Raw genomic sequence first — 27,010 nt, forward strand, 5'->3', positions numbered from 1 at the left:
GGTGACATCATCGCTGACACGAGGTCACATGTCTCTGACACCTTCTATGCCGATTGGTCGCTGGTCATGTGCTTGTGACGTCTTGCTCGGTGATAGGCCAGCATGACGTCACTCCTGTCGTTCTGGCAGCGGATTGGCTCTGGTGTCCTCCATCTTGGATGAGGCACAGAGTCTATATAAGACCCTGACACACGCCGCATGGTGCTCAGTCCTCTTGGTTCATGCATATGAGTAGACGCTCTGTGCGCGTTCCTCTAGGCATTCCTCTGTCTATGCTAGGTGAGCGCTACCGGCAGGGTAGCGTTCTTATACCTTACAGCTTCGGCTGCTGTCCGTATCCTTTTCTCTTAGGGGAGCGGACATAGGCAGGTGCCTGAGGCACATGGTCTGGCTGGGCCTTGTGATTCTACTCGTAGGTGGACGTTGCCGCTAGGGTAACGTTCCTTATACTGCGTCTGGCAGTTGTTCGTATCCTCGCACACTAGGGGAGCGAACAGAGGTAGGAGCTTTGTGCGGCTTACGCTGCTGTTCGTCTCTTTTGCACCACTAGAAGAGCGGACCTAGGCAGGTGCCATATCTAGTGGTTCGTGTCCTCGCACACTAGTGGAGCGAACGCAGGTAGGAGCTTTGTGCGGCTTACGCTGCTGTTCGTCTCTTTTGCACCACTAGAAGAGCGGACCTAGGTAGGTGCCATTTCGCACACATTGCCTTTGTCTCTGTGATTATTAACAGAGATCATTCCACACACCCTCCAAGTAAGGGAGGAATTGCTTTACTTACTTATTATATCCTTCTGTGAGTTAACAGAGGTATTGCACTCTGCCATAGTCTGCAGCAAAGTCTTTGCACGGTGGACCCTGACTGTCTGATACTCCTTTCAGTTATTATCAGACAGCCCCCCGTAACATTAGGACTGAGCCAAGGGTCTGGCAGTTATGGCAGAATATCAGCAGTTACACCGTTACATACAAGTACTTGAGTCACGGCTCAAGAGTATAGAGGATAAACCTCAGACCATGGTGACATCTGCACATGATCCTCGACTTGCTCTGCCAAACAGATATTCTGGCGATGCCAGATCATGTCGTGGTTTCATTAGTCAGTGTCAGATACACCTAGAGGTCAACTCTTCTCGCTTCTCTACGGAGAGGTCCAGAGTAGGCTTTATCATCTCCTTACTTCAGGACAAAGCCTTAGAATGGGCGACTCCCCTATGGGAGCGCTCTGATGTGGTTACTCTGAGACATCAAGACTTTCTTGATGCTCTTAAGGCGGTATTCATGGGTCCGCAGGTTACCCATGATGCGGCCCTGAGACTGTTAGATCTATCTCAGGGTTCGTTATCCACTAGTTCTTATGCCATTGCTTTTAGAACTCTGGTGGCAGAACTAGATTGGCCAGAGAAGGTGTTGATTCCTATCTTCTGGAGAGGGTTGGCAGGCTATGTCAAGGATGCCCTTGCTACTCGTGAGGTCCCTGCTTCTCTGGAGGACTTGATCACAGTAGCAACGAGGATCGATGTACGCCATAAGGAACGTAGACTCGAGGTCTCTTCCTCACGCCCTAAGCATCGGGCTATTCCAGTTGTTGAGGGTCCACTACCATCTTCCTCAGCATCTGAAACATCTCCCACTCCTATGGAGTTAGGTCATACGTCCTCCAGACTACGCAAGTCTGGTCCTCCTATATGTTACGTATGTCGTCAGGCTGGGCACTATGCCAACAAGTGTCCTAGTCGTCAGGGAAACTCCCTGGCCTAGTAACCATTAGAGGGGGGTTACTAGAGACGTCTTCTGCACCCTCTAAGTGTTGTATCCCAGGTCAGCTCTCGTTATCTGAGAATACATGGCCTATTATGGCTTTTGTGGATTCCGGAGCTGACGGGATTTTTGTGTCCTCAGGATTTGTAAAGGGACACAATATTCCCTCTATCATGTTAGAGGCGCCTATTCCTGTCCGTGTTGTTAATGGAACTATGTTGTCTGACTCCATTACATTGAGGACAGTTCCCTTGCGCCTTTCCCTGTCTCAGGGTCACATAGAGGAGATTTCTTTTCTTGTTTTGCCTGAGGGTATAGACGATGTCCTTCTGGGTCTTCCATGGCTTCGGACTCATGCTCCTCACATTGACTGGGAGTCTGACAGCATTATTAGTTGGGGTTCGAAATGTCAGTCCCGATGTCTTCCCTTACCACCTAAGGTCGTTGCGGTTGCATCAACTGATCTCTCTCCCATACCTACACCCTATTTGGATTTTGCTGACGTGTTCTCCAAACAGGGTGCTGAGGTTCTTCCACCCCATAGGCCGTATGACTGTGCCATAGACCTTATCCCAGGTTCGGTTCCACCTAAAGGCAGGGTTTACCCCCTGTCGATACCTGAGTCGGAGGCCATGTCGACCTATATAAGAGAGAGTTTAGAGAAGGGGTTCATTCGTAAGTCTGTCTCTCCCGCGGGAGCTGGGTTTTTCTTTGTTCGGAAGAAAGAGGGTGATTTGCGTCCCTGCATAGATTACAGGGGTCTCAACGCAATCACAATAAAGAACAAATACCCATTACCTTTAATTTCGGAGCTCTTTGACAGACTGAGAGGAGCTCAAGTTTTTACGAAGTTGGATCTGCGGGGTGCGTATAACTTGGTACGAATTCGAAAGGGTGACGAATGGAAGACCGCTTTTAACACCCGAGACGGTCACTATGAATACCTCGTCATGCCTTTTGGGTTATGTAATGCACCCGCAGTATTTCAGGACTTCGTAAACTATGTGTTCAGGGATTTACTGTTATCCTCAGTAGTGGTGTATCTGGACGACATCCTGATTTTTTCTCCTGATCTGGAGACTCATCGTCAGGATGTCGTTCGTGTCCTTTCCCGTTTAAGGGAGCACTCATTGTTTGCTAAACTCGAGAAATGTGTATTCGAGCAGTCCTCATTGCCTTTTTTGGGTTACATTATCTCACAAGAGGGTCTGGCTATGGATCCTGCGAAGCTCTCTGCTGTCCTGCAATGGTCCGAACCTCATTCCTTGAAGGCGGTGCAACGCTTCTTAGGATTCATAAATTATTACAGGCAGTTCATACCCCATTTTTCTACTTTGGTGGCCCCTTTGGTGGCCTTGACTAAGAAAGGTGCTAATCCCAAAGCCTGGTCTACTGAGACATCTCAGGCTTTTGAGGCAGTAAAAAGACACTTTTCAACTGCTCCCGTTCTTCAAAGACCCGATGAGAATAAGCCCTTCCTCTTAGAGGTTGATGCCTCTTCAGTGGGTGCTGGTGCGGTCTTGTATCAAAAGAACGGTGCAGGTAGAAAAAGGCCGTGTTTCTTCTTTGCTAAAACCTTTTCACCGGCAGAGAGAAACTATACCATTGGGGATAGGGAACTGCTCGCCTTGAGATTAGCCTTGGAGGAGTGGCGTCACTTGCTGGAAGGAGCGAAACATCCTTTCCAGGTCTATACAGACCATAAGAATCTGACGTACTTACAAACCGCTCAGCGTCTGAATCCTCGCCAAGCCCGCTGGTCCTTGTTTTTCTCCCGCTTTCACTTCTCCATCAACTATCTGTCTGGGAGTAAGAATAACAAGGCAGACGCCCTGTCTCGCTCTATGCTTTCTACCCAGGAAGAGATTGACGAACCTCGTCTTATCCTTCCCTCCAGGGTTTTTCATACGCTCTCCCCTGTGACGTTAGACCAAATCCCACCGGGCAAGACTTTTGTTCCGCCTGATCGACAGAATGATATACTGTCATGGGCCCACACCTCAAAGGTGGGTGGGCATTTTGGTATTAGGCGGACACGAGAGTTACTGGAGAGGTGGTATTGGTGGCCACACTTAGCCAGCCACGTCAAGAGATATGTCGGTTCCTGCTACTCGTGTGCTCGCAACCGTCCATTACGGCAGAGACCGGCTGGGCTCTTGCATCCTTTACCAGTGCCAGATAGACCATGGGAGGTGGTAGGCATGGACTTTGTGGGTGATCTTCCATGTTCACAGGGACATAGATTTGTGTGGGTCATTACGGACCATTTCTCCCGGATGGTTCATCTCGTACCGTTATCGAGAATCCCATCTTCCAGGGTACTAGCCAAACTATTCCTCAAGCATGTCTTTAGGCTTCACGGGATGCCAGATCGTATCATTTGTGATAGAGGCCCGCAATTTACTTCCCGTTTCTGGCGAGATCTTTGTAGCCTTCTGCAAATTGAGTTGAATCTCTCTTCGGCATACCATCCGGAGACTAATGGTTTGGTTGAACGTACCAATCAATCTATGATTATATACCTTCGACACTTTGTTGCTGAGAACCACGATAACTGGTCCTCCCTCCTACCCTGGGCAGAATTTGCCCTTAACAATTCGCTGGCTGAGGCCACTGGGCAGACACCGTTCGTACTCAATAATGGGCAACACCCTAGGGTACCAGTACCGTTTCCCGCTGCTGCACCTCCTCCTCTTGTGGCCGACTGGGCAACTAATGCCAGAGAGGTTTGGGATCGGACTCAAGAGTCGATCCAAGCAGCTAAGGACCGTATGAAGACGGTGTCCGATCGGTTTCGTCGCCCGGCTCCTGTCTTTTCTCCAGGGGACTTTGTGTGGCTCTCTGCAAAACACGTGAGACTTAGAGTGAGCTCTGTCAAATTTGCTCCTCGCTTCCTGGGTCCTTATGAGGTTCTTCGACAGGTAAATACTGTAGTCTATCAATTGAAGTTACCTGTCCATCTTAGGATTCATGACAAATTCCATGTCTCACTGCTAAAGCCGGCTATTTTACCTCACGCTCGTGAAGTGCACTCTCCTGCCTCTGATTCCTCTCGCTCTAGCTATGAGGTACGAGCCATAGTTGGTTCTAAGATGGTTAGAGGGCGCAGGTTCTTCTTGATAGATTGGGAGGGCTATGGCCCGGAACATCGCTCTTGGGAGCCTGAGGAGGCTGTCCATGCTCCCGACTTAGTTGCCGATTACCTGCGTCGCCGGGAGGGGGGCCCTTGAGGGGGAGGTACTGTTACGGTTGCTGCGAGCACTGGAGACTATGTCCAGATTTCTTGCTACTGCACATGTGCGAGCGCTGGAGACTAAGTCCAGATTTCTTGCTACTGCACATGTGCGAGCGCTGGAGACTAAGTCCAGATTTCTTGCTACTGCACATGTGCGAGCGCTGGAGACTAAGTCCAGATTTCTTGCTACTGCACATGTGCGAGCGCCGGAGACTAAGTCCAATCTTGGAGCCATTGCACATGTGCGGGTGACATCATCGCTGACACGAGGTCACATGTCTCTGACACCTTCTATGCCGATTGGTCGCTGGTCATGTGCTTGTGACGTCTTGCTCGGTGATAGGCCAGCATGACGTCACTCCTGTCGTTCTGGCAGCGGATTGGCTCTGGTGTCCTCCATCTTGGATGAGGCACAGAGTCTATATAAGACCCTGACACACGCCGCATGGTGCTCAGTCCTCTTGGTTCATGCATATGAGTAGACGCTCTGTGCGCGTTCCTCTAGGCATTCCTCTGTCTATGCTAGGTGAGCGCTACCGGCAGGGTAGCGTTCTTATACCTTACAGCTTCGGCTGCTGTCCGTATCCTTTTCTCTTAGGGGAGCGGACATAGGCAGGTGCCTGAGGCACATGGTCTGGCTGGGCCTTGTGATTCTACTCGTAGGTGGACGTTGCCGCTAGGGTAACGTTCCTTATACTGCGTCTGGCAGTTGTTCGTATCCTCGCACACTAGGGGAGCGAACAGAGGTAGGAGCTTTGTGCGGCTTACACTGCTGTTCGTCTCTTTTGCACCACTAGAAGAGCGGACCTAGGCAGGTGCCATATCTAGTGGTTCGTGTCCTCGCACACTAGTGGAGCGAACGCAGGTAGGAGCTTTGTGCGGCTTACGCTGCTGTTCGTCTCTTTTGCACCACTAGAAGAGCGGACCTAGGTAGGTGCCATTTCGCACACATTGCCTTTGTCTCTGTGATTATTAACAGAGATCATTCCACACACCCTCCAAGTAAGGGAGGAATTGCTTTACTTACTTATTATATCCTTCTGTGAGTTAACAGAGGTATTGCACTCTGCCATAGTCTGCAGCAAAGTCTTTGCACGGTGGACCCTGACTGTCTGATACTCCTTTCAGTTATTATCAGACAGCCCCCCGTAACACAGGGAGTCACAACATGGATGCTGCACCCGGAAGTCAGGTGCCTGGAACTTCCTGTGGCAGCCGTCTTGCTACACCCACTGATGGCAGTACACCTCATAAGCCACACCCCTCGCAATGGCTCTTTGTTCAAAGCTCTCCACCCATTCCCGGTGGGAGGTGTTCTGTGGTATAAATGACTAACACATTTGAATAAGTATAAATTGTATATTTGTTTACTCAGCTATCCCATAAATGCAAGTCAAAGATAAGTAAGTGAAACTTTTACAAAATTGATGTGGAAAGATCTGTTCACATAAAATCAATTGTTATTTTAGAAGTCCTGCAGCATTATATCATAAAATAAAATAGAGGAAGGTAAATATATATATATCTTTGTACTATCTTAGTTAATTTAAAACAAAAATCGTAAACGACTTACCCCTACTGATGTCAAAATGTATCAAATCCATTTGTAAAAAGGAATTAGGAAAAATGTATAATGCATCCAATGTACATATGGGTAATGGATGTGTTCACTGCTATGTCTTTGTTATAACAAAGGATGAGTTTTTTTTCTTCTTCCTCTCTCGCTTTTAAGAGACAGGGATGGAATGTGTCTTGATGGAATGTGTCTCTCTCCAATAGTGAGTAAGTTTGGTTTAACCCTTAGAGTTCAGGATTTCCCATTTTTAGTTTGCTGTTTATACCTGAATAAGGAATATTAAATTTTATGGGATGCGCGATATAATTTGTGTTGTTTTGTTTTTAATGGCGATTTATTTGAACAATATATTTTTATTTTGTGACTCTATCACCTTTTCTGTTTTTACGATTATTTCTAAACCATTTATATATTTTTGCAAGTTAGTCGCCTAGTCACAGCTGTCATTTCATCATGTCTCAGTCGTTTCTACTATGAAAGGTTTTTCTTTTCTTTATGGATACAGTGTTTATTGTAAAGTTTTAAAATTTCTCAGTAATGTATAGTGTTCTGAGATGTATGTTACTTTCAGTGTTTGTTCATTTTAGGTTTTAGTATGTGGCTAATTTATTACCTGCTGTTTTATTTTTCCTTTTAGGGAATACCAGTATAAAAATGCTGAATTTTGCCATATTGGTAAATAAACAATTAAACAAGGGGGGAATAAGGTATTAATTATATTCTCCAGTTTCTTGGAGGGCGCAGCAGGTATATTAGATAGGTTTTGAAGCTGACCTTTTTTCCCATAAGTTATGTTTATTAGATTACTATGAGGTATATCTGTTAACTGAAATAGGAAAGTCTTGTTTTATATGTTTATTTGTTTGATTATTTATTTAGTATTCTCAGTCATGTGAAGTATAGATGACCACTAACTGTATTATGATCAGAGATGAAGTTATAAGAATGATCTAATGTATATTTTTTAGTTTTTGTTTTTATAGATGAAACCAGATGGTGGTCGATTCTGCACTGGATATGCTGCTGTTTACACCACATGAGGTAGTCTAAATTCGACCACTCCCTCCAATCCTATTGATACAGGAGACAGTGATGCATTAATGCCTCTCTTGATGGGTAGAACAGGAGTGGGTAAGAGTCTTTAGAGGTGTATGTAGGTTGTAGATTTTTTTCCTGTTGTCAAATGAATTAGGTTTGCCGAAAAGAAAGTCTAGATCTGAGCTGATGGATTCGGATGGAGATCCTCGCACAGGTGCAGCTGACCAAGAAGCAGTGAACGGGCCTAGAGTTGAGAGTCTTTCACCAATACCGACCATGCCTTGGTGACATTGGTCACGTCAGTGACTTCTGTCACTCCTTGTGTTCTTAAATCCCTACAGGAACAAGCGATACAACAAGGAATGGAGTGTGACATGCAGGGAGCCAGCTGACTGAGGAAGGTCTGTGGACAAAGGGTGGTAAGCTTTCTCTGCCATGAGAGCTCTTCTTAATAATGGCCCAGGTAACATCTGTGAAAGACAATTGTCAGCGTGTGCTTTGGTGACACCGGGTTCAGTACCCAGGTGGGCAGATTCACCCAGTCTTGTGAGACAAGTGCCTAGAACGAAGTGAGAAAAAACTGTAAAGAGTCCGTAGAAACACCCTGCACCTACTCTACCCATTCTTAGAGACTGCAAACTGATTATAGATGTATATCATGAGCACGTTGTATGCAAGTCTGTGCGTGTTGTGTAAATTTTTCTCCAGGTTTGGTCAGAGGTATTCCAGTGCAGAAAACGATATTATTGTTGAGAAGCACATGAAGGTGGTATGTAAAGAAAAATGTGTTTACAAAAAGTGTATATTTTATAGAAAAGTGGAAACTAGTAAATCGTGTACAAAATGTATATGTTTTGTTTTCTTTTTGCAATAAGCAGGTCTTTATGTAAGATGTTTTTTGGTTTAGCATAGACATGTATATTTTTATATAATTGACTGAATAGTGTGATAAACAGGTGTATTCTCCAATTCCAGATCTTAAATCAGAGCTATTAGCATATGGTCTCCAATCAGGAGACTGATTGATCCTAAAGGACAAGCGAGAAAGAGCCATGAGTCAACACTAGATGAGCCGATCCAACCACAGAAACATCTATGGATCCACACCTCGCATTGCAGAAGGGTTAATCAACCAGAACTGCACTGAGCGTTCTGCTCATACTTATCCTTTTCAGAAAACCCTGTACAGTTTTAGACCAGCATTGCCAGAACAGTTAGAAGAGAGGACTTAGAGAACCTTGAAACATGGGAAAGTCCAACTACAAAGGGTGAGGACTCGCCTAGGAGTCCTTGGTCTCAAACCGGTGAAGAAAACCCCTTTCCCCTTTCCGCCCATGTTTCAACGTTCAGTTAGGCAGGTTTTTCAACAGATCTTTCTACCTCTCTTCCTAAGGGAACACAGTACCCTTAGTATTTAGAAATGGCAGAAGTAAGTCTTTAGGGGGGACTGTTGAGGATAAAGAATTGAGTATCCAAAAATACTTAATTCAGCCATTTCATAGACTCAGTTATATAGTTCAGTAGATGTGAACTAACTCACATATTTGTGAATGCTTTTGTTTCTTACTAACATGTATATATGTATATTGCATATTCAGTGTATTTTCCTTAAACACAGTATATACCACCACATGTGATTGTAAAGATGGCTGCTATTTCCTGTTCTCCACCCAAGACAGATCGACAAAGAAATTCCTGGAGCCTAGACTGACCAATCAACGGAGAATATGCAGATCTCTCTACGTCATGAAGCCCTGACTTACGATACTTGATTGGACTAAAACTTTTGTTCACACCCCCTTACTGTTGGGTCTAGAGTCTCTTTCAAACAATAAAGAACACACTTGGTTAAGAGCCAGTCATGGAGATAGACATAACTGACTTTGCTGTGCAGTTATTCATTCTCGTGTGCACACATGACATTTTAATTAGAAGCAGCAGCCGGATATCAAGAGATCCTTTGAGTCTCATCATCATCGTCATTCTGACCTTGACAGCCTTACTATTGTTCCCTGCGTACAGACCACTGCTTCTGTGGGGTTTCTTGACCCTTATATAGACTTATTCTGTCCAACTGCCCCTGGTTTGGGATCCTCTCTCCGAGTGCCCCTGTATAGATACACCTTATTTATGCAGTGTTTTCTTTCACTATCTTACCAGGCTTTGTTGGGAGGGGAGATCCCGTTGTTCTGGTTGGGGTTTTAATTGTGATATAGCTAGGACCTTGTTTGTACTTTTCCATTGTTTTGTATTAAGGGCTGCACTCATCTCCTGTCACTTTATTCTTGGGCCATTTGGGTACTGAGTGGGGTGTGCTATATATTACCTCACTTCCGTTGAGTCTATCGATCTGCGACGCCGTGTTCCTGCCGTGGATGGTGCTGGTGATGGGAGAGGAGTCGATGCCAGCGGCACCGGTGGGCGCAGGCTCCGATCATCCACTGGGCTGGGTTAGCTTGGGATTTGCAGTACCGCTGGCTGACTGTGGGTGGCATGTGTCTTCCAGCTGAAGTTGCCAGCGTTCAGCTACAGCCAATGGGAAGACACCACACCCTTCTTATTCCCCCTCCTGTCAGATGACCACTGCCAGAGATAGTTCTGATTTTCCTGGCTCCTGTTACGTCCTATTCTGTTGGTAATTCCTGTGTGTTGACTTCTGCGTGTTTTCTGACTACCCTCCTGCCTACTGTTTTTGTACCTCGCTGCCTGATCTGGATTTGACCTCTGCTACGTTTGCTGACTACCTCATTGCCTGCCGATTCTGTCACTGTTCCGCAATTCCTGGTTTGACCCTGCCAGACTACTACTCTCATCGGACTGCAGCCTTCCACAGGTAGTGATCTCCAGAGTACTGTGTAATTCCAAATCCCTCTATAGGGGTTAAAGGGTTTCAGGGTTCTGGGGGTCCTGCTTGGTGAGTCGCTTCCCTCTAGCCTCCCCTTTACAGCCCATCTGAGTCTGTGGATCCAGGCAGGCGTTACACCAGGTTTGTATGGAAGGGCATCGGGTGTAAATTGGTGTCAGGAGAACACTGACATTCCCATAGATTTCCCACACAGGGGTAAACACTTTTCCATAGATCGTGGCAACCCAAAAACTAAGATTCACTAAAACCCCGTGAAAAAATCACAAGAGCAGTTGATAACTAACAGGCAATAACCCCCTGACTATTTAAACACAACTAGAAATAGCGGTGGAGCATGCCATGCCTACTCTACCTAGATGCCTCGGCACCGCCTAAGAAACTAGCTAGCCTCAAAGAAGAAGAAAGAAATCCTAACTTGCCTCAGAGCAGCCCCAAAAAAAATAGTTAAAGCCCCCAGCATATATTGATAATGATATAAGAAGTAAACAATATACAGTTGATTAGGGATAGACTTAACCAAAGAGAGGCCCTGCTAAGACACAAAAGGATAGGATAGATCATTGGGTGCTGCCAGCAAAAACCCTGATATATGCCAACTCCTGATGATCAAAACTTAGGACTACACGATCCTCCACCCACTACATCAGGGAACTCTTGTGCAAGACACCAGGCAGGATAACATACAAATGAGAATATCTCATAACTAGGTTAAGGTTAAATGTTTATGTACAATATGAGTAAGTAACTAGGTTATGGCAACCTTTTAATTGTTATTTATGGTAATGTACTGTATTTTACTGTATTGTATTGTATATACCCTTATGTTCAAATTATCCTATAAAAATATTTTAAAACAAAACTAGGTTAAGTAGCAACTGCCATAGGCAGAACAATATTCAATGTCCAACAGAACACAATAGTGAGTAGTCCATTAATGTGGTCTAATAAATTGTATACTAGTTACAGCAAAAACAAATATTCAAAAGTGAAGGAAAAAGGTTTTCACAGGATTATCATTATTGTCCTTTTGTTAAGGTTCATCAGTGGGAATAGAATGGGGCACAAACGCATATATGTAAAAAAAAAACACAGACTTAATTTCAGGCCTTTATGTCCCTCCTCTGCAGCTTCTGCTGCACTAGCAATAAACAGAGTAGTGGCTTTAGGTCCTAAGATGGCTGAAAAAGAGGAACTATGTGTTGGCCAGGGTAAAATGGCCGCCAAAAAGTAAGTATGTAGTGACTGAGTTAAAATTGCCACCAAAAGAGGAACTACCGTATTTTTCGCTTTATAAGACGCACTTTTTTTACCCCAAAATTGTGGGGAAAATAGGGGTGCGTCTTACAAAGTGAATGTAACTTACCGGGCAGTGATGCAGCGGTGGAGTGAGTCACAGGAGGCTGGTGCTGGTGCTGCCGCTGGAGCGGAGGCGGCCGCCATGGATCCCGCGGCAACCGGCTGTGGTGGCGGCAGCCATGGATCCCCCGGCAATCGGCTCTGGTGGCGGTGGCGGCCGCCATGGATCCCCCTGCAATCGCTGCGGTGGCGGCCGCCATGGATCCCGCGGCAATCGGCTGCGGTGGCGGCCGCCATGGATCCCCCGGCAATCGGCTGCGGTGGCGGCCGCCATGGATCCCCCGGCAATCGCTGCGGTGGCGGGGGATAGCCGAAATCTTTATCTGCGCCTGCGCTGCCTCCAACGCGACTTCCGGAAAATGGCGGAGGTGACGCAGGCGCAGATGGAGACCTCAGAGAAGCGAGATCTCCATCTGCGCATGCGCTGCCTTCCGTAGCCATTTTCCTGAAGTCCATCGCGTCGGAGGCTACGCAGGCGCAGATAGAGATCGCGGCTCTCGAAGATCGCGATCTGCGCATGCGCGGGCTCCATTTTAGATCTCCGCAGCAGACGGAGACTATCATAAGAAAGAGGAGAGAGAGAAGAACGATTCTCCCTCTCCTCGCTAGGGCTGGATGCTGATTGGTGGAGACAACTTCTGCAGAGCTGCCTCCACCAATCAGTGATCTGAGCCTGACAAAGTGTTGTCAGTTGAACGAAGGGTCCTAATAGGTGAGCAAAAAACACTGAAGGGGAACACAACCCCCATCATCAGCCTTCAGAATATACTGTATCAATCGGTGTATTCTGAAGGATGATGGGGGCTGTAGTCCTTTATTGTAAACACTCCAGGGAGGGACTAATGTAGTGGCCAAAGTGTAAATGTAACTACAACCCCCCTCATCTTTCAGAATACAGCCATGTATGGTATACAGTACATGGGTGTATTCCTAAGGATGAGGGGGGTGGTAGTCCCAGATCCCCATAAAAGTGCATCATGCAGGTCCCCCATAGCCGTGTCATCCACGGATCCCACATAACAGTGCATCATCCACAGGTCCCCATAATAGTGCGTCATCCACAGGTCCCCCATAATAGTGCGTCATCCACATGTCCCCCATAATAGTGCGTCATCCACAGGTCCCCCATAGCAGTGCGTCATCCACAGGTCCCCCATAGCAGTGCGTCATTCACAGGTCCCCCATAATAGTGCATCATCCACATGTCCCCCATAATAGTGCGCCATCCACAGGTCCCCCATAGCAGTGTCATCCACAGGTTCCCCATAGCAGTGCGTCATCCACATGTCCCCCATAATAGTGAGTCATCCACATGTCCCCCATATTAGTGCGCCATCCACAGGTCCCCCATAGCAGTGCGTTATCCACAGATCCCCCACAGCAGTGTCATCCACAGGTCCCTCATAATAGTGAGTCATCCACATGTCCCCCATAATAGTGCGCCATCCACAGGTCCCCCATAGCAGTGCGTTATCCACAGATCCCCCACAGCAGTGTCATCCACAGGTTCCCCATAGCAGTGCGTCATCCACATGTCCCCCATAATAGTGAGTAATCCACATGTCCCCCATAATAGTGCGCCATCCACAGGTCCCCCATAGCAGTGCGTTATCCACAGATCCCCCACAGCAGTGTCATCCACAGGTCCCTCATAATAGTGAGTCATCCACATGTCCCCCATAATAGTGCGCCATCCACAGGTCCCCCATAGCAGTGCGTTATCCACAGATCCCCCACAGCAGTGTCATCCACAGGTTCCCCATAGCAGTGCGTCATCCACATGTCCCCCATAATAGTGAGTCATCCACATGTCCCCCATAATAGTGCGCCATCCACAGGTCCCCCATAGCAGTGCGTTATCCACAGATCCCCCACAGCAGTGTCATCCACAGGTCCCTCATAATAGTGCGCCATCCACAGGTCCCCCATAGCAGTGCATTATCCACAGATCCCCCACAGCAGTGTCATCCACAGGTTCCCCATAGCAGTGCGTCATCCACATGTCCCCCATAATAGTGCGTCATCCACATGTCCCCCATAATAGTGAGTCATCCACATGTCCCCCATAATAGTGCGCCATCCACAGGTCCCCCATAGCAGTGCGTTATCCACAGATCCCCCACAGCAGTGTCATCCACAGGTCCCTCATAATAGTGCGCCATCCACAGGTCCCCCATAGCAGTGCATTATCCACAGATCCCCCACAGCAGTGTCATCCACAGGTTCCCCATAGCAGTGCGTCATCCACATGTCCCCCATAATAGTGCGTCATCCACATGTCCCCCATAATAGTGAGTCATCCACATGTCCCCCATAATAGTGCGTCATCCACAGGTCGCCCATAGCAGTGAGTCATCCACAGGTCCCCCATAGCAGTGCGTCATCCACAGGTCCCCCATAATAGTGCGTCATCCACATGTCCCCCATAATAGTGCGTCATCCACAGGTCCCCCATAATACAACAATGCTGCTATTGACTCCTGTTGAGTCTAAATTGTTAAAATAATGTTATTTTAATTTTATTAAAATATTCTAGCACACTATTTGGCTCAATTTTTTTTTTTTAATTTTCCTCCTCCAAAACCTAGGTGCGTCTTATAATCAGGTGCGTCTTATAAAGCGAAAAATACGGTAGGTGTTGGCCAGGGTTACAGGACTCAAAATGGCATGTCTCTGAGATTCTGTCCCTGTGTTGGACTGTCTCTGTGTCGGTCTGTCTCTGTGTCGGTCTGTCTCTTTGTCTGTCCCTGTGTCTCAGTCTCTCTCTGCGTCTCTGTGTCTGCCTGTGTCTCTGTGTGTCTATCTCTGTCTCTGCGTCTGTCTGTCTTTGTGTCTCAGTCTTTGTCTCTCGATCTGTCTCTCTCTGTGTCTCTGTGTCAGTGTATGTCTCTGTGTTTCTTTCTGTCTTTCCCTGTTTGTCTCTGTCTGTCGCTGTATCTCTGTATGTCGGTGTATATTTCTGTGTCCCTATGTCTGTCTCTGTGTTTGTGTGTCTGTGTCTGTCCTTGAGTCTGTCTGTCTCTGTGTCTCTGTCCCTGTGTCTGTATCTCTATGTCTCTGTCCCTGTGTCTCTGTCTGTCTCTGTTTGTCTCTGCTGCTATGTCTCTGTTTCTGTATCTCTGTCTGCCTTTGTGTCTGTATCTCTTTGTCCCTGTCCTTGTGTCTCTGTCTTTCTATCCCTGTGTCTGTCTGTCTCTGTACCTGTGTCTGTCTGTCTCTTATCTGTGTTTCAGTCTCTCTCTGTGTCTCTGTGTTTGCCTCTGTCTGACTGTCTCTGTGTTAGTGTATATCTCTGTATTTCTCTTTGTGTCTCTGTTTTTCCGACTGTCTCTGTGTCTGTCTCTCTGTCTCTCTGTCTGTCTGTGTCCCTGTGTCTCTGTCTCAGTTTGTCTGTGTCCCTGTGTCTGTCTTTGTGTCTGTCTCTGTGTTTCTTTCCGTGTATTTGTTTATTTCTGTGTATGTCTCCGTGTCTCTGTCCCTTTGTCTATGTGTCTGTCTCTGTTTCTGTGTGTCTATTTCTGTGACTGTTTCTTTGTCTCTTTTTCTGTGTCTCTGTTTTTGTGTATTTGTCTGTATCTCTGTCTCTGTGTGTGTCTCTGTCTGTGTCTGTCTCTTTGTCTGTTTCTTTGTCTCTGTGTATGACTCTGCGGCTGTCTGCATCTGTCTCTCTGTTCCTGTTTCTCTGTCTTTCTCTGTGTCTGTCTCTTTGTTTGTCTATATGTCCGTCTCTCTGTATCTCTGTGTCTGTTTGTGTCTGTCTCTCTGTCTCTGCATCTGTGTCTCTCTGTTTGTCTCTGTGTGTCTCAGTATATTTCTCCATGTCTGTCTCTGTGTCCGTCTCTCTCTGTCTGTCTCTGTGTCTCAGTTTCTGTCTCTGTTTCTCACTGTGTCTCTCTGTATGTCTCTGTGTCTGTCTTTGTCTCAGTGTGTCTGTCTCTGTCTGTCCTCTCTGTCTGTTTTTTTCTGTCTCTGTGTGTCTGTGTTTCTGTATCTGTGTCAGTGTATATCTGTGTCTCTCTCTGTGTTTCTGCCTTTTTCTGTGTCTGCCTCTCTGTTTCTGTCCCTGTTTCTGTCTGTCTCTGTGTTTATCTCTGTCTGTGTCTCTTCCTCTCTGTCTCTGTTTCTGTCTGTCTCTCTGTCTGTCTCTGTTCCGTAGCCTGTCTGTCTCTGTGTTTGTGTCTCTGTCTCTTTCCCTGTGTCTCTGTCCCTGTGTCTCTGTCTTTCTCTGTGTCTGTCTGTCAATGTCCCTGCGTCTCTGTCTCTGTGTCTCAGTCTGTCTTTGTGTCTCTCTGTGTTTCTTTTTATGTCTGTCTCTGTGTGTTTGTTTCTCTCTGTGTATGTCTACGTGTCTCTGTCTGTCTCTGTTTCTGTGTCTGTTTCTGTGTCTCTTTTTCTGGGTCTGTTTATATGTCTCTGTCTGTGTCTCTGTGTCTGTCTCTGTGTCAGTGTGTTTGTGTCTGTCTCTTTGTCTGTGTCTTTGTCTGTTTCTGTGTGTGTGTGTGTCTCTGCGTCTGTTTTTCTGTCCCTGTGTCTCTGTCTTTCTCTGTGTCTCTCTCTGTGTATCTGTGTCTGTCTGTTTGTCTGTCTGTCTGTCTCTCTCTCTGTCTTTGTCTATTTGTGTCTGTCTCTCTGTCTCTGCATCACTGTCTCTCTGTTTGTCTCTGTGTATTTGTCAGTGTATTTCTCCATGTCTTTGTGTCTGTCTGTCTCTGTCTGTCTCTGTGAATGTGTCTGTCTCTGTGTCTGCCTGTGTCTCAGTCTCTGTCTGTGTCTCTGTGTATCTCTGTCTGTCTCTGTGTCTGTCTTTGTCTCAGTGTGTCTGTCTCTGTGTCTCCTTGTTTTTTTTCTTTGTCTCTCTTTGTCTCTGTGTCTGTCTTTGTTTGTGTCTCTGTCTCTGTATCTGTGTCAGTGTATATTTGTGTCTCTCTGTATTTCTCTGTGTCTGCATCTGTGTCTGTCTCTGTCCCTGTCTGTCTCTGTGTTTGTCTCTGTGTCTCTTTGTCTCTGTCTGTGTCTCTGTTTATGTCTGTCTCTGTGTCTCTGTCCCTTAGCCTGTCTCTCTGTCTGTGTTTTTCTCTTTTTCTGTCTGTCTCTTTCTCTGTGTCTCTGTCCCTGTGTCTGTCTTTCTCTGTGTCTGTCTGTCCCTGTTTCTGTCTCTGTTTCTCTGTCTGTCTCTATGTCTCTGTCCCTGTGTCTCTGTCTGTCTCTGCGTCTTTGTCTGTCTCTGTCACCGTGTCTGTCTCCGTGTCTGTGTGTCTTTGTGTCTGTCTCTGTTCCTGTGTCTCTGTCCCTGTGTCTGTCTGTCTCTGTCCCTATGAAAGGTAAAAGTAGAAATCAGGTTTTAAAGCCGCGCTATTGACCAATCCGGAAATGATGAAGGATTAATGTTTCTTTATTTTCATGCACAGGTCAATGCCTTTCAGGAGTACTCAGCTCCCTTCATCAGGACAACAGGCATAAAACATCAAATCTGCTGGTAACATGGACATGTCAGCATTATATCCCACTACAATGACGTCACAGAACCACCTACATCGAAAAAAAAACTTGGCGAGATCCTCTACATTTGAAAATAAACGTGACGTATATCATCAAATTCAACAAAAATCAACTGTTGATTCTACTAAAACGATTTTTCAAACCATTTTGCAAAATAAAAAATGACACAAATTGTTATATGCTGAAATAAGAAATTAAATAAAGTGTGAAAATATATAAATATTAATGCCTAGAACTGAATCATTTGAGTCAGGTGATGTGACTGAAGAGTGTGAAAGAAGTATTGTATCCACTGCACCTCCCACCAGGGATAAGTAACAACCATAGTGAAAAAGAACACATAGGAACAAGATATATTGTAAAAATATTTAAAAATTACGAAAGAAAACACCAGTTTTCTAAACAAAATTTTATATATATATAATATATACACACCTCATTCAATGAGTTTTCTTTATTTTCATGACTCTGAAAATTGTAGATTCACATTGAAGGCATCAAAACTATGAATTAAAACATATGGAATGAAATACTTAAAAAAGTGTGAAGCAACTGAAAATATGTCTTATATTCTAGGTTCTTCAAAGTAGCCACCTTTTGCTTTGATTACTGCTTTGCACACTCTTGGCATTCTCTTGATGAGCTTCAAGAGGTAGTCACAGGAAATGGTTTTCCAACAGTCTTGAAGGAGTTCCCAGAGATGCTTAGCACTTGTTGGCCCTTTTGCCTTCACTCTGCGGTCCATCTCACCCGAAACCATCTCGATTGGGTTCAGGTCTGGTGACTGTGGAGACCAGGTCATCTGCCATAGCACCCCATCACTCTCCTTCTTAGTCAAATAGCCTTTACACAGCCTGGAGGTATGTTTGGGGTCACTGTCCTGTTGAAAAATAAATGATGGTCCAACTAAACGCAAACCGGATGGAATAGCATGCCGCTGCAAGATGCTGTGGTAGCCATGCTAGTTCAGTATGCCTTCAATTTTGAATAAATCCCCAACAGTGTCACCAGTAAAGCACCCCCACACCATCACACCTCCTCCTCCATGCTTCACGTGGGAACCAGCCATGTAGAATCCGTCCGTTCACCTTTTCTACAAAGACATGGTGGTTGGATTCAAAGATTTCCACTTGTCTAATGTCCATTCCTTGTGTTCTTTAGCCCAATCAAGTCTCTTCTGCTTGTTGTCTGTCCTTAGCAGTGGTTTCCTAGCAGCTATTTTACCATGAAGGCCTGCTGCACAAAGTCTCCTTTTAACAGTTGTTCTAGAGATAAGAAGAGGTGTCCAAACTTTTGGTCTGTACTGTATGTGTGTGTGTATATATATATATATATATATATATATATATATATATATATATATATATATATATATATATATATATACAGTTAGGTCCAGAAATATTTGGATAGTGACACAAGTTTTGTTATTTTAGCTGTTTACAAAAACATGTTCAGAAATACAATTATATATATAATATGGGCTGAAAGTGCACACTCCCAGCTGCAATATGAGAGTTTTCACATCCACATCGGAGAAAGGGTTTAGGAATCATAGCTCTGTAATGCATAGCCTCCTCTTTTTAAAAGGACCAAAAGTAATTGGACAAGGGACTCTAAGGGCTGCAATTAACTCTGAAGGCATCTCCCTCGTTAACCTGTAATCAATGAAGTAGTTAAAAGGTCTGGGGTTGATTACAGGTGTGTGGTTTTGCATTGGGAAGCTGTTGCTGTGACCAGACAACATGCGGTCTAAGGAACTCTCAATTGAGGTGAAGCAGAACATCCTGAGGCTGAAAAAAAAGAAAAAATCCTTCAGAGAGATAGCAGACATGCTTGGAGTAGCAAAATCAACAGTTGGGTACATTCTGAGAAAAAAGGAATTGACTGGTGAGCTTGGGAACTCAAAAAGGCCTGGGCATCCACGGATGACAACAGTGGTGGATGATCGCTGCATACTTTCTTTGGTGAAGAAGAACCCATTCACAACATCAACTGAAGTCCAGAACACTCTCAGTGAAGTAGGTGTATCTGTCTCTAAGTCAACAGTAAAGAGAAGACTCCATGAAAGTAAATACAAAGGGTTCACATCTAGATGCAAACCATTCATCAATTCCAAAAATAGACAGGCCAGAGTTAAATTTGCTGAAAAACACCTCATGAAGCCAGCTCAGTTCTGGAAAAGTATTCTATGGACAGATGAGACAAAGATCAACCTGTACCAGAATGATGGGAAGAAAAAATTTGGAGAAGAAAGGGAACGGCACATGATCCAAGGCACACCACATCCTCTGTAAAACATGGTGGAGGCAACGTGATGGCATGGGCATGCATGGCTTTCAATGGCACTGGGTCACTTGTGTTTATTGATGACATAACAGCAGACAAGAGTAGCCGGATGAATTCTGAAGTGTACCGGGATATACTTTCAGCCCAGATTCAGCCAAATGCTGCAAAGTTGATCGGACGGCGCTTCATAGTACAGATGGACAATGACCCCAAGCATACAGCCAAAGCTACCCAGGAGTTCATGAGTGCAAAAAAGTGGAACATTCTGCAATGGCCAAGTCAATCACCAGATCTTAACCCAATTGAGCATGCATTTCACTTGCTCAAATCCAGACTTAAGATGGAAAGACCCACAAACAAGCAAGACCTGAAGGCTGCGGCTGTAAAGGCCTGGCAAAGCATTAAGAAGGAGGAAACCCAGCGTTTGGTGATGTCCATGGGTTCCAGACTTAAGGCAGTGATTACCTCCAAAGGATTCGCAACAAAATATTGAAAATACAAATATTTTGTTTGGGCTTGGTTTATTTGTCCAATTACTTTTGACCTCCTAAAATGTGGAGTGTTTGTAAAGAAATGTGTACAATTCCTACAATTTCTATCAGATATTTTTGTTCAAACCTTCAAATTAAACGTTACAATCTGCACTTGAATTCTGTTGTAGAGGTTTCATTTCAAATCCAATGTGGTGGTATGCAGAGCCCAACTCGCGAAAATTGTGTCACTGTCCAAATATTTCTGGACCTAACTGTATGTATATATATATATATATATATATATATATATATATATATATACTCGTGTATATATATATATATATATAAACGCAAATAAATATATTAAAGTGGTGATGTCCAGAAAATATAGAGACAGACAATTGTCCAGAAGGCAGAAAATCCCTTTTGTGGTGGTACAGATTTTTATTCTCTGTCTTCTCTTGTTCCAGCACAAGAATCTTACACATTGTTGGTCCTGGTTTCATACTTGGAGCATGCACGGTCATTTTTTCCCCACGCTTTTGAACATGATTCACCTTTTCAATTGCTGGCTCTCAGCTGAACTTCTAGGCACCCTACAGAGTCATGCCCAATGGACTTTATTCTGGCACCCGCTTTTTCAACCCTTAACAACCGTTGGCAGTAATATTACGTCCTAGAGGTCATAGTGTTACTGCCCGCGGTCTGCCGCCAGCAGCATACCGCGATCGGCGCACATCTCAGCTGATTTTCACAGCTGAGATGTGTGCCTGCTAGGCACGAGCAGAATCGTTTTCTGCTCGTGCCGTTTAACGCCTTAAATGGCGCTGTCAATATGTGATAGCGCCATTATAACGGCATTGACGGTAAACATTTACTTACCGGCCAATACCAAAAGTCACGTGACATGATCACGTGACTTCCGGTGGTTGTCATGGTAGCACAGGGTCATGTGATGACTCCTGTAGCTCACATGAATTACTTTCGGTTTCACCCGGCCCAGAGCTGGGTGAGGCAGAAAATGATATCTGCTGTTTACAGCTGCATAGCTGTGATCAGCAGATATGACGGAGCGATCTGATTGTTGATCCATATAGCCCCCTAGGGGGAACTAGTAAAATAAAAAAAAGTAAAAAAAAAAGTTTTAAAAAATTAAAAAAAAAAACAAAAACCTAAAAGTTCAAATCATCCCCCTTTCGCCCCATTGAAAATTAAAGGGTTAAAAAAATAAAAAATATATACACATTTGGTATCGCCACATTCAGAAACGCGTGATCTATCAAAATCTAAAATCAATTAATCTGATCAGTAAACGGCATAGTGGCAAAAAAACTCCAAACGCCAAAATTATGTTTTTTGATCGCCACAAATTTTGCGTAAAATGCAATAACAGGCGATCAAAACGTAGCATCTGCGCAAAAATGGCACAGTTCAAAACGGCAGCCCGAGATGCAAAAAATAAGCCATCACTGAGCCATAGATCCCGAAAAATGAGAACGCTACAGGTCACAGAATATGGCACTTTTTTCGGACAAACTTCTGATTTCTTTAACCCCTTATATAAAAGTAAACCTATACATGTTTGGTGTCTACGAACTCGCACTAACCTGAGGCATCACACCAACACACCAGTTTTACCATATAGTGAACACAGTGAATAAAATATCTCAAAAACAATAGTGCTGTCGCACTTTTTTTTGCAATTTTTCCGCATTTGGAATTTTTTTTGCTATTTTCCAGTACACTATATGGTAAAACTTATGGTTTAATTTAAAAGTACAGCTCGTTCCACAAAAAATGAGCCCTCACATGACCATATTGACTGAAAAATAAAAAAGTTACGTCTCTCGGAAGAATGTCGTAAAAAAAAACTGGAAGCGAAAAATCGGCCGGTTGTGAAGGGGTTAATATTTGTTCGTATATATATATAATATATATATATATATATATATATATACACATACATATATATTGTTTAGAAAACTCTTGTTTTCTTTCATAATTTTAAAATACATTTTTGTCATTTATTTTTCACAATTTATTTAACATTTACTTGTCTAAATCAGTATTTGTTTAAAAGGGTATTTTTAAATATTTTTATGATATATCTTGTCCCTATGTGTTTTTTTTCACTATGGTCGTTACTTATCCCTGGTGGGAGGTGCAGTGGATACAATACTTCTTTCAAACTCTTCAGTCACATGCCCTGACTCAAATGATTGAGTTCTAGGCATTAATATTTATATATTTTCACACTTTTTTTATTTTATTTTTTATTTCAGCATATAACAATTTGTGTCATTTTTTATTTTACAAAATGGTTTGAAAAATCGTTTTAGCAGAAAAAAACTACTGATTTTTGTTGAAGTTGTTGATGTACGTCACATTTATTTTCAAATGTAGAGGATCTCGCCAAGTTTTTTTTCCATGTGGGTGGTTCTGTGACGTCATTGTAGTGGGATATAATGCTGACATGTCCATGTTACCAGCAGATTTGATGTTTTTTGCCTGTTGTCCTGATGAAGGGAGCTGAGTACTCCTGAAACGCGCTGACCTGTGCATGAACATAAAGAAACATTAATCGTTCATTGTTTCTGGATTCTACTTTTACCTTTCATCTGATAAACCCGGGGCAGCAGCTATTCACCTGGACAATATATGCTTTTATAGGAGTTGTGACTGGCACAACTCCTATAGGTTAGTTTGATTTTATTTATTACCCTTTCTTTATCGGGGTAAGACCCTATTTGCGCTTTTCTTCCACAACTTTACATACACTGTCTCTGTCCCTATGTCTGTCTGTCCCTATGTCTGTCTGTCTCTATGTCTCAGTCTCTGTTTGTCTCGGTCTGTCTCTTTGTCTGTCTCTGTGTCTCTGTCTCCGTGTCTGTCTCTGTGTCTGTGCCTGTGTGATGTCACCACTAGGAGGAGTCAGCACACTGTGTGACTATATCAACTACAAGATGGAACCAGAGCAGTCTGTAATGAAGACAACCACTAGAGGGAGGCAAGAAACATGGTGTCCAAGGTAACTGAGTGGTTGCTAAGAGGAGTCGAACTAGCCGGGACAGAGCAGAGAGGGAGTGCACTACAAGGGAGGAGGTGGAGTCAGGAACAACCCAGAAGTCAGTAACTGAGAGAGCAAGCCGAAGGAGGTGGAGCAGGGACGGGACAACAAACAGGGAGCAGGAGGGAAGCATGGAAGGTAAGACAAGACAGATGATGGGAGACAGGGAGCTCGAGCAGAACAGACGTCAGGGAGGTTAGGAAAGGTTGGGGGAGGTAACGGACAGAATCTAGAGAACTTACAGGGACCAGGTTTGCACGCTGCAGAGGAGGACTATAACTGGCACCGTGACAATAGAGGGAACTTCCTGATAATGTGGCGTGCTCCCGAAAATGAGGCATAGAAGGATATGCTACTCCCACTGGGAAATGCAGACAACAGAATCAGGTGACCGATACAATTCTGTGACAGCAGAGTGCAAACAGTATCGTGACAATCTGTCTCTGTGTGTTTGCCTCTGTGTCTTTGTGTCTGCTTCTGTGTCTCTGTGTCTGTCACTGTTTGTCTTTTTCTGTCCCTGTGTCTGTCTGTCTCTGCTTCTATGTGTGTTTCTGTGTCTCCACGTCTGTTCCTCTGTCTCTGTTTGTGTCTCTGTTTCTGTCTTTGTCTCTGCCTTGTGTCTGTCTCTGTGTGTTTCTGTCCCTGTGTCTGTGTTTGTATCTCTGTGTCTGTCCCCGTGTCTCTATCTGTGTATGTGTCTCTCTCCCTATGTGTGTTTGTCTCTGTCCCTATGTCTGTTTGTCTGTGTCTGTCTCTGTCTGTTTCTCTGTGTGTCTCTCTGTTTGTCCGTCCCTGTGTCTGTCTCTGTATCTGTGTCACAGTGTCTGACACTGTGTGTCTGTGTCTCTGTCTGTTTCTGTCCCTGTGTCTGTCTGTCTGTCTTTCTCTTTGTCTCTGTCTGTCTCTGTCCCTGTGTCACTGTCTGGGATGCCGGCGTCCCTCTGGACCTTGTGCAGTGTACCTGCTTCCCTTTGCTCTGCCGCCGCATATAAGTGCAGTTCCCGGCTGTTGTTGCCAGTGGATGCCCATGTGAGGGTCGGCTCTGCTTCCACCTAGGCTGCAGGCTCTGCACATGAGTGCGGTTTCCTGCTCTCCAGCCTAGCGGCTGAGTGCAAACTTTCATCTTTTATAGGGAGATGTGCACACCTTGCTAAGGTGTCCCCAGCCTATTCCTGGGAGGCACTAGCTATTTAAGGCTCCTCCCCCTGATAGGAGGTGCTGAGCATTTCGTATAATTTTGTTTGTGTTTTTGGATATGTTCCTGAGTCCAGTATACTGGCAATCCCCCTGAACTCCAGCCTGGTCCTGTGTTCCTGAAGGGCTGGCGTCTTCTGATCCTGAGTCTGGTGTACTGGCTATCCCCCTGGACTCCAGCCTGGTCCTGTGTCATGTATTTGTGTTCCTGTTGTGTGATGTACCCTGATATCCTGCCGTGTTACCTGTTATCCTGTCGTGTAATGTATCCTAAGTCCTTCCATGTTCTGTGAATAAAGTCGTGTTTTATATAACCTGATGTCTGGATGTACCTGCTGTGCCGACATCCCTCTGCTGTGGTCCACGCCTGTGCCTGTACTGCTCTGTTGCGGTCCGTGCATGCTGTACCTGATGTCCGGTGTCTGATGACCTCTGCTCGATGTCTGGAGCCTTACCCGATGTCCGGTGTCTGATGACCTCTGCTCGATGTCTGGAGCCTTACCCGATGTCCGGTGTTTGATGACTTCTGCCCGATGTCTGGAGCCTGAGCAAATGTCCATAACCTATGCCTGTGGACTTATGCCTGAGGTCCTACTCCTGGTGTCTCGTTCCTGATGTCTGCTGCTGGTGCTTACCCTGCCCGTTCCTCTTCAGGTCCCTGCTCTGTGTTCTTCTTCCCCAGTCCGGTTGTCACCCTGGCCCGCTCAACTACCACAGTCCCGATCTCTTGCCTTGGGAGTGGCACCTGGCATCCTACCTTGCGGCGGGCGCTTAGTCAAGCCCCTTCATCAGCTAATGGGTAAGTCCGGGTTCCCCTGTGGTCCAGTGAGTCCACTCTTCTCTCGGAAACTCGCCGCTTTCCTGGATCCGCTAGTGGTGAGGTTGTGACGCTGTCTTTCTTAGTGTCTACCAGTCTCTGTGACTCTGTCTGTCTCTATATCTCTGTCTCTCCCTGTATCTGTCTGTCTCTGTATCTCTGACTGTCTGTGTCTGTTTCTATCCCTGTGTCTGTCTGTATCTGTCTTTCTCATGTCTGTCTCTGTCCCTGTCTTTCTCTGTGTGTCTGTCTCTGTGTCTGTGTATCTGTCTTTCTTTGTGTCTCTGTGTTTTTTCACTATGTTTGTCTCTGTACCTGTGTCTCGGTGTCTCTCTGTGTTTCTGTCTGTCTCTGTGTTTTTGTCCCTTGGTCTGCCCTGTCAGTTTCTATGTATCTGTCCCTGTGTCTGTCTGTTTCCCTGTCCCTGTGTCAGTCTGTCTCTTTCCCTGTGTCTCCGTCCCTGTTTGTCTGTCTGTGTTTGCCTGTGTCTATGTGTCTGTCTCTGTTCTTGTGTCTGTTTCTGTGCCTGTCTCTCTGTGCCTCTTGTCCCTGTGTCTTTCTATGTTTCTGTGTCTCTGTCTTTCTCTTTCTGTCTCTCTGTTCGTCTCTGTGTCTGTATGTGTCAGTGTATATCTGTGTTTCTGTCTGTGTCTCGGTCTTTGTCCGTTACTGTGTCTGTTTCTGTCTCTCTGTCCCTGTGTCTGTCCCTGTGTCTGTCCCTGTGTCTGTCCCTGTGTCTGTCCCTGTGTCTGTCTCTGTGTCTGTCTCTGTGCTTGTCTCTGTGCTTGTCTCTGTGCTTGTCTCTGTGTCTGTCTGTCTCTTGTTGTGACATGAGTTGGCAAATATCGATATCTTTTGCTTTGACTGGTATAACCCAAGTTTCATTTAGATGAATTAACCCCTTCACGACCGGCCGATTTTTCACTTTCCGTTTTTTTTTTCGCCATTCTTTTTCTGAGAGATGTAACTTTTTTATTTTTCAGTCAATATGGTCATGTGAGGTGTCATTGTTTGCGGAATGAGCTGTACTTTTAAACGAAACCCTCAGTTTTACCATATAGTGTACTGGAAAACGGCAAAAAAATTCCAAATGCAGAAAAATTGCAAAAAAAGTGCAATAGCACTATGGTTTTTGAGATATTTTATTCACTGTGTTCACTATATGGTAAAAATGATGTGTGGGTGTGATGCCTCAGGTCAGTGCGAGTTCGTAAACACCAAACATGTATAGGTTTATTTTTATATAAAGGGTTAAAAAAAATCGGAAGTTTGTCCGAAAAAAGTGGCGCACATTTTACGCGATATTCCGTGACCCGTAGCGTTCTCATTTTTTGGGATCTATGGCTCAGTGACAGCTTATTTTTTGCGTCTCGAGCTGACGTTTTTAACGGTACCATTTTTGTGCAGATGCTACGTTTTGATCGCCTCTTATTCCATTTTGCGCAAAAGTTGTGGCGACAAAAAAACGTTGTTTTGGCGTTTGGAATTTTTTTGCCACTACGCCGTATGCTGATCAGATTAATTGATTTTATATTTTGATAGATCGGGCGTTTCTGAACGCGGCGATACCAAATGTGTGTATATTTTTTATTTTTTTAACCCTTTAATTTTCAATGGGGCGAATGGGGGGTGATTTGAACTTTTAGTTTTTTTTGTTTTTTTTTAATTTTTTAAAACTTTTTTGTAACTTTTTTTTTTATTTTACTAGTCCCCTTAGGGGGCTATTGCGATCAGCATTCCGATCGCTCTGCAGTATCTGCTGATGACAGCTACAAGGCTGTAAACAGCAGATACGCTCTCTTTCTCTTTAGCTGTGCTGCTGGCACAGCGAAAGTGAAAG

The 27,010-nt window shown here is 44.9% G+C and overlaps 1 protein-coding gene across 6 annotated transcripts in view; it reads right to left on the reverse strand.

The window, feature by feature from the left end:
• Window positions 1–27,010, reverse strand: part of LOC142311137 (gastrula zinc finger protein XlCGF66.1-like) — an 88,124-nt gene that overhangs the window by 8,575 nt on the left and 52,539 nt on the right. For 5 of the 6 annotated variants that reach the window (XR_012754242.1, XR_012754243.1, XR_012754241.1 and 2 more), the window contains one exon: window positions 22,433–22,646. The exons of the other annotated variant lie outside the window; for it this stretch is intronic. The gene's annotated coding sequence lies outside the window, so the exon portion shown is untranslated. Of the gene's footprint in view, window positions 1–22,432; window positions 22,647–27,010 lie in introns of those variants that run through there. 6 annotated transcript variants of the gene reach the window in all.

This window comes from Anomaloglossus baeobatrachus, chromosome 5 (assembly GCF_048569485.1).
Source record: "Anomaloglossus baeobatrachus isolate aAnoBae1 chromosome 5, aAnoBae1.hap1, whole genome shotgun sequence".
Classification (NCBI taxonomy): Eukaryota; Metazoa; Chordata; class Amphibia; order Anura; family Aromobatidae; genus Anomaloglossus; species Anomaloglossus baeobatrachus.